The sequence below is a fragment of the Carcharhinus amblyrhynchos genome, unplaced genomic scaffold (genome assembly GCF_965287045.1).
Source record: "Carcharhinus amblyrhynchos unplaced genomic scaffold, sCarAmb.v2.hapA scaffold_47, whole genome shotgun sequence".
Taxonomy (NCBI): domain Eukaryota; kingdom Metazoa; phylum Chordata; class Chondrichthyes; order Carcharhiniformes; family Carcharhinidae; genus Carcharhinus; species Carcharhinus amblyrhynchos.
Genome location: NW_027649788.1, coordinates 2,163,689 through 2,170,723, shown reverse-complemented (window position 1 = coordinate 2,170,723; position 7,035 = coordinate 2,163,689). Strand labels below are relative to the sequence as shown.

Genomic DNA, 7,035 nt, shown 5'->3' with positions numbered 1-7,035 from the left:
CTCCCCATCACAATTCCCTGCCCCCATCCTTTCTAGTTTAAAGTCCCCCCAGTAGCCTTAGCCAGTCTTCTCACCAAGATATTAGTCCCCCTGGGATTCAAGTGCCACCCGTCTTTACTGTACAAGTCACACCTGCCCCTAAAGAGGTCCCAATGATCTAGGAACCGAAATCCCTGCCCCCTGCTCCAGTCCCTCAGCCACGCATTCAGCCTCCACCTCATTCCATTCCTGCCCTCATTCTCCCGTGGCACAGGCAGCAATCCTGAGATTACTACCTTCGCTTTTCTCTTCCTCAGCTGCCTACCCAGTTCCCTATAATCCCTTTTCACCACTGCCTCCCTCTTCTTGCCTACGTCAGTAGTACCTATATGCACTACAACCTCTGGTTCCTCACCCACCCCCTTCAGGATGTCTGGGACACGCCCAGAGACATCCCAGATTCCAACCCCAGGGAGACGAACCACCATCCGCGACTCACGTCTACGTCCACAAGAATGCCTGTCCGCCCCCCCTCACTGTGGAGACCCCTATTAATACTACCATTCTGCTCTCTTTTTTAATTTTTTGACATACTGGCTCAGCTCCAGAGACCTGGCCACTGCTGCCTCCCTCAGATGAGCTGTCCCCCCCAGTAGTACTCAGGCAGGAGGATTTATTTTGAAGGGGGACATCCACCGGCGTGCTCTCCATCACCTGAGGTTTCCCCTTCCTAATAGTTACCCACGTGCCTTCTTCCCGTTGCCCTGGTGTGGCTACTTGCTGATAGCTCCTGTCAATTATCTCCTCACTCTCTCTAATGAGCCGAAGGTCCTCGAGCTGCATTTGCAGCTCCTTAACCTGGTTCCGTAGGGTCTGCAGCTCCACACACCGAGCACAGGTGTGGATGTCTGGTAGACCAGGAGCCTCCAAGACCTCCCACATGTTGCACTGGCAACAACATACTGGCCTCACACCCATACTTGCCCCTTTTTAGTAACCCAGAGGAAAAAGTAAAAAAAAACTTATAACTTCCCTTGCCTCACCCTTATCTCTTTGGCCCTGTGAGCCAAAGCCCTTACAGCACACTCAAAAACAAAAACAAACTTACCTGCTCTCAGTCAGACCCCCTCTCTCTCTCTCTCTCTTTTTGAAGTTAGAGGAGGGGGGAGGGCTGGGATACTCTACCTATGTAGAGTATCGGGATTCCTCACCGCTCTAATTTGTAGTAAGGTTAAAAAAACTCTACCCGAGTGCCCTAGTAACTGCTTCCGGTGCAAAAATTTAAAGAAAAAGAAACAAGTACAAAGTTAGTTTTAAAAAAAAATCACTGTAGTCACCCACAAGCTCTCCACTCGCAATCAAGTGAAGTAATGTATTTGTGCTACAAAACAAACGAGGATTCGTTAATGTGCCACATAAAAGGTTGCAGCTCTTCGTGTTAAGAGATTAGCATGGATATCGGATTAGTTCACAAACAGGAATCATAGAATTGGGATAAACAGTTCATTTTAAGGTTAGTATAAAGTAAGTATTGAATTCACAGGGATTAATCCTTGTGGATCACTGACTTGCAATCAATATGAATTTATTCAATACAGTCAACTCTTCTGAAAATTCCAAGATAGGTAGAAAAGTACATCGTTATGAGGAGACACAAAGTTCCCGTGTAGATTAAATGAAGAGGTAAAACTTGGACATGTTACACACAGTGTGGGAAAATTGAGGTTGCCACATGGTTCGGAAGAATACAAAAGCAGAACATATTTCATATTGAAAGCCACTGCAGAATGTTGTGATATAGAGGGGCAAGGATGTCCTGGTACATGAATGACAAAGTCATAGAAACATAGAGGCACACGGTGCAGATCATGGGAATTTGGCCCATTGAGTCTGCAAAGATTTTCTAACAGAGAATTTTACCTCGGCACACCAACCATGCTTTCCCATGGCTAATCAATCTAACCTGGTCTCCTTGAGAAAATAAGGGACAATTTAGCATGGACAATCGACTGAACCTGCACATCGTTGGCATTTGAGAGGAGACCAAAAGGGGAGTTAGAAGGGGGAAAAGGGGGCATGAAATGGCTTTGGCTGATAGGATTTAGGGAAATCCAAAGGCATTTTACTCTTATATTAGGAACAAGAGGGTGGTTCGAGGGAAAATTGGTCCTCTTAGGGACAAAGGAGGGGAACTATGCATTGAGGCTGAGGGAACGGGGGAGATCCTGAATGAATACTTTGTGTCGGAATTCACGAAGGAGAGGGGCTTGGTGTCTTGTAATGTCTTGGAGGGAGCTGTAGACCAGTTGAAGGAAATATCCATTACGAGGGAGGAAGTGTTTGGGTTTTTAGGTAGCATAAAAACTGATAAAACTCCAGGGCCTGATGGCATTAATGTCTTGTCTCTTTTAATCCGCAGGTGTGTCGGTCCACCTTGTTGTCTAACGAGGGGCATGCACACGGTGGGTCGTGCGTGGGCTGCTCTTGGATGTTTCGAGAGTGGCCTAGTACTTCACGTCGTTGTGTGTGCTTAAAACTGGACCAGCAGATGGGCACCACAACAGCTCAGTGACTATCACTGCTAGCTGTGCAGATACATGGATTTGGGCCAGTGTCTGTGGGAGTTTGCACATTCTCCGTGTGGTTGCGTGGGTTTCCTCCGGGTGCTCCGGTTTCCTCCCACACCCCAAAGATGTGCTCTTAGGCTGATTGGTGTAACAAATTGTCCCTAAACTATTCTCCCCTGAATCTGGTTCCAATAGGGGTACCATACGCCTACACACAGGTCAAGGTAGGTGTCGGAAAATGCTTTGTTGCAATGGCGGCGAGGGCTCAATGGGCCGGAGGGCCTGTTTTCCGTGTTGGGTTGTTCTTTGTTTTGTTTTTCTAAGCACCCAGAGGAAAAACATGCAAACACGGAGAGAATGTCAAGCTCTACACAGTCACCCACGACAGCAACTAAATCCAGGTCCTCACGCGGGGAGACTGCTGTGCTATTAACTGTACCACCACACGGCCCTCTCTGTCACCTCAGCAACTGTGTTATTTCACCGTGAGACATGATACCCAGGCCAAATGGTCCCTTGTTTCTGGACCCGATGACCTCAAAACCTTAGTTAAAAGGACACGTGTTCTATGTCTTGCATGTTCATAGGAAGGAAGGGGAGGAGGGTTGTGTTGGCTGGAGTTCGGTGGATGTCTGCAAATAATCATATCCTGGGTGTGATTGAAGACTCTCTATTGTTTTGAAATTGAAGAGGAACAGGGAGAGGCCTGAGCTTTTTTTCCGCTCACCGCCAGGTTTGGGAAAATGGTCAACGTACCAAAGACCCGGAGGACATATTGCAAAAAAAAATCGGAGGCACCAGCCCCACAAGGTTACCCAGTACAAGAAGGGAAAGGATTCCTAATACACACAGGGTAAGAGATGTTATGACAGAAAGCAAAGAGGTTATGGTGGACTGACAAAACCTATATTTGGGGAAAAGGCGAAGACCACAAAGAAGATTGTGCTGAGATTGGAATGTGTGGAGCCCAACTGTAGGTCAGAGAGAATGCTGGCCATGAAGAGATGCAAGCACTTTGAGCTGGGAGGAGATAAGCAGAGGAAGAGCCAAGTCATCCAGTTCTAAGCTGCATTCTTTGTTTGTTGGAGAACCAATTCACAATAAAACATCTCAAATGCTAAAAAAAAACGCACAGGGAGAGGCCCGGAAAGGAAATGTCGTTTGTCCGGTCAAGCCTGTGCTGACAAATGATACTTTTCTAAACTAATGATTTTGTTTTGCATCTACGCAGCCTGTATGTCTGTATTCCCTGTTTATTCATGTATCTGTCAAGATGATTTTTTGTAACCATTGCTATTACATCTGCTTCTGACATCCCCTCTGTCAGCGAAATACAGGTACTTACCACCCTCTCTGTGAAGAAAAATCTTGCCTCTCTCATCTCTTTTAAAGTTTCCCCGTTATGACATTAAAATAAGTCCTGCAGCAATTGGCATTTATACCCTGAGATAAAAAGACTCTGACAAGACATTCTGCCGATTGGTCTCATAATTGTGTAAACATCTATCAGGTCGATCCTCAGCTTTTACCAAAAATAATCTAGTGGTGGGTGAGTAAAGTCGAACATTTTGAGATTGGAGCATCAGATGTGTTGCATGTGGTGGAGTTGAGGTTTGAAGGAACAAATGAGTGAAATGCTAGATTCCTTTCTGGAGGGCAAGGGATGAAGACAGTATTCTGGGAAATGCAGCATAACGGCATCATCTTTTCAAACTATAGTGCGGGGAGTCAACTTCTTAGATTAAGGAATCAATTTCAGAAGCTCTGAAGCTGCATCATCCAAACAAACACACAGGTTAAGGGAACATTATTCAAAGGCTGTATAGAAGCAGACTAAGAGGAAGTTCGGTCAATGTCCATTTGGAATTCTGGTTTATAGTAACTATTCATCCGTGTCTATTCGCTGATATTGAGATGGAGAATTCAGGAAAGGGAAGTCTCTTACATGAAAAGTGTAAATGTGACTGGGGGACATCAATTTGATTTAAAAAAACTGACCGAAATGTGCAGCCTTGCCAGAAAGATGGAATGATAGAAACTGAATTTTTAATGTTTCTAATAAAGAGATGAAACGGCGACGTAAGCAGACCAGAGACTGCTAAGAATAGAGGGCGATTTAAAATCAAACTGTTTGAGTTCAGTGGAAATGCAAGGATAATATGTGTCTTGCAATGCTTCCTCAGGGGGACTCAGGAGATTTTTAAAATGAGTTTCAGATCTCACATTCCATTATCCTAGAATTGTGCAATTATAGATTGTGTGCAGAGCGAAAAGAGTCCAAGAATCTGAATAACTTATTCAAATCGATGTATCTGTTAGTACACTTTGAATCAGACAGGGGAACGTATCCCGTGGTACAATGAATTGCGCTACTGTGTTGGGCAGATTTATTTTCATTTAATGGAGGGCGGGTCCGAAAGGCCATTGGTTTCAGAAAAAAAAAGGCTGATATGGAATATTCACACGAGGACAAAAAATGATCTAACTGTCGTTTTGCGGTAGAAAGATTCCATTCGAACCTCTATCGTCATTCGTTCACCCTATAAACAGACCACAAGTCATTGGGAAAGCTATTATGTGAGTCCAAATACACTCTTCCCATTGCCAGCTGATCAGGACCATATTGTGCACAGAACAGGGGAAAACAACGAGACTGTGAATGTGTGGAGTCATCTCCCTTTCTTGGATTTGCCATTCAAGGCATTGTCTTCCCATGGTATCTCTTTTTACTGGAAACATTTTCCAATCTCCAAAACAGATTCAGCAGTTGAGGGACAGAGACTCTGCTCTGTCAAAAGCTAACCAATCTGTGTTGCAAAGAGAGGCAACTATCATAGAGGTTGAGTTATGTATGCAGGATTGATGCATACTGTGGGGGTCACGGATGGCCGTTTCGACCCTGTTTGGGAGCAGAATTCATGATTAATGTAACAGCTATTGTTAAAGTGAAAATCTACACCAAATATTTGCAACTCATGGTGCACATGATTCTTCTGTTTTGGATAATGGAACTATGTACACAATGTTTTTTCTTCAAGAATTTATGCAAAACAATGGCATATACTATTTCCGTACTGCACCATTTCATGTGGTTTCAAATGGTTTGGCGGAGCTCTGAAGTAGGGATTGAAAAAAAAGTGGAAGATGATTTGTTGAGTACAAAGATCTGAAGATTTTTATTCCAGTATTGTTTCATGCTACAAACGACAACTGGGCTATTTCCAGCGGAACTGCTGCTGTGTGGATGGTCAAGTGTCACGTACCATCGAAATCTCATAGCAAAAAAGGGCAAGAGAGAAGAGAAGCAGGAGCTGTTCGGGAGGACAAAATATTACAAATTATGCAGGACGGATTCGTTAAGGGGAAGTCGTGTTTGACAAATTTCTTGGATTTCTATGAGGATGTGACTCGTGTGGTAGACAGAGGGGAACTGGTGGATGTGGTGTTTTTAGATTTTTAGAAGGTGTTTGATAAGGTGCCTCATAAAAGGTTGCTACAGAAGGTTCGGGTGCACGGAGTTGGTTGTAAGGTGTTAGCGTGGATAGAGGATTGGTTGTCCAATAGGAAGCAGAGAGTTGGTATCGATGGGTGCTATTCTGATTGGCGGTTGGTGACTTGTGGAGTGCCGCAGGGATCGGTGCTGGGGCCTCAGCTATTTACCATTTATATCGATGATCTGGAGGAGGGGGCTGAGTTTAGGGTGACGATATTTGCTGATGACACGAAGATGAGTGGAAAAGCAAATTGCGTGGAGGGTGTGGAAAGTCTGCAGAGGGATCTGGATAGGCTGAGCGAGTGGGCGAGGACATGGCAGATGGAGCACAATGTTAGCAAGTGTGAGGTTATCCACTTTGGCAGAAATAATAGTAGGAGGGATTACTATTTAAAGGGTGAAAAGCTGCAGCATGCTATGGTGCAGAGGGACCTGGGGGTCCTTGTGCATGCGTCGCTAAAACCCAGTCTGCAGGTGCAGCAGGTGATCAAGAAGGCGAATGGGATGCTGGCCTTTATAGCGAGGGGGATAGAATATAAAAGCAGGGAGGTCTTGCTGCAACTGTACAGGGCACTGGTGAGGCCACAGCTGGAGTACTATGTGCAGTTTTGGTCGCCACAGTTGCGCAAGGATATATTGGCCTTGGAGGGAGTACAGAGGAGGTTCACTCGGCTGATACCGGAGATGAGGGGGTTGGACTATGAAGAGAGACGAAATAGACTGGGTCTGTACTCGTTGGAGATTAGAAGGATGAGGGGGGATCTTGTGGAGACGTAGAAAATAATGAAAGGGATGGATAGGGAAGAGGTAGAGATATTCCTGACGCTTAGAAAGGATAGCAGGACTAGAGGGAACAGCCTCAAGGGCGGGGCGGGGAGGCAGTTTAGATCGGAGTTGAGGAAGAACGTCTTCACTCAAACGGTGGTGAATCTCTGGAATTCTCTACCCGTTGAAGTGGTGGAGGCTACCTCGCTAAACATATTTAAGTCACGGGTA

General features: G+C 45.3%; 1 pseudogene; it reads left to right on the top strand.

The window, feature by feature from the left end:
• The first annotated feature begins 3,289 nt into the window (after positions 1–3,289).
• On the top strand, positions 3,290–3,611 carry LOC145337382 (large ribosomal subunit protein eL42-like; annotated as a pseudogene).
• Positions 3,612–7,035: the final 3,424 nt, after the last annotated feature.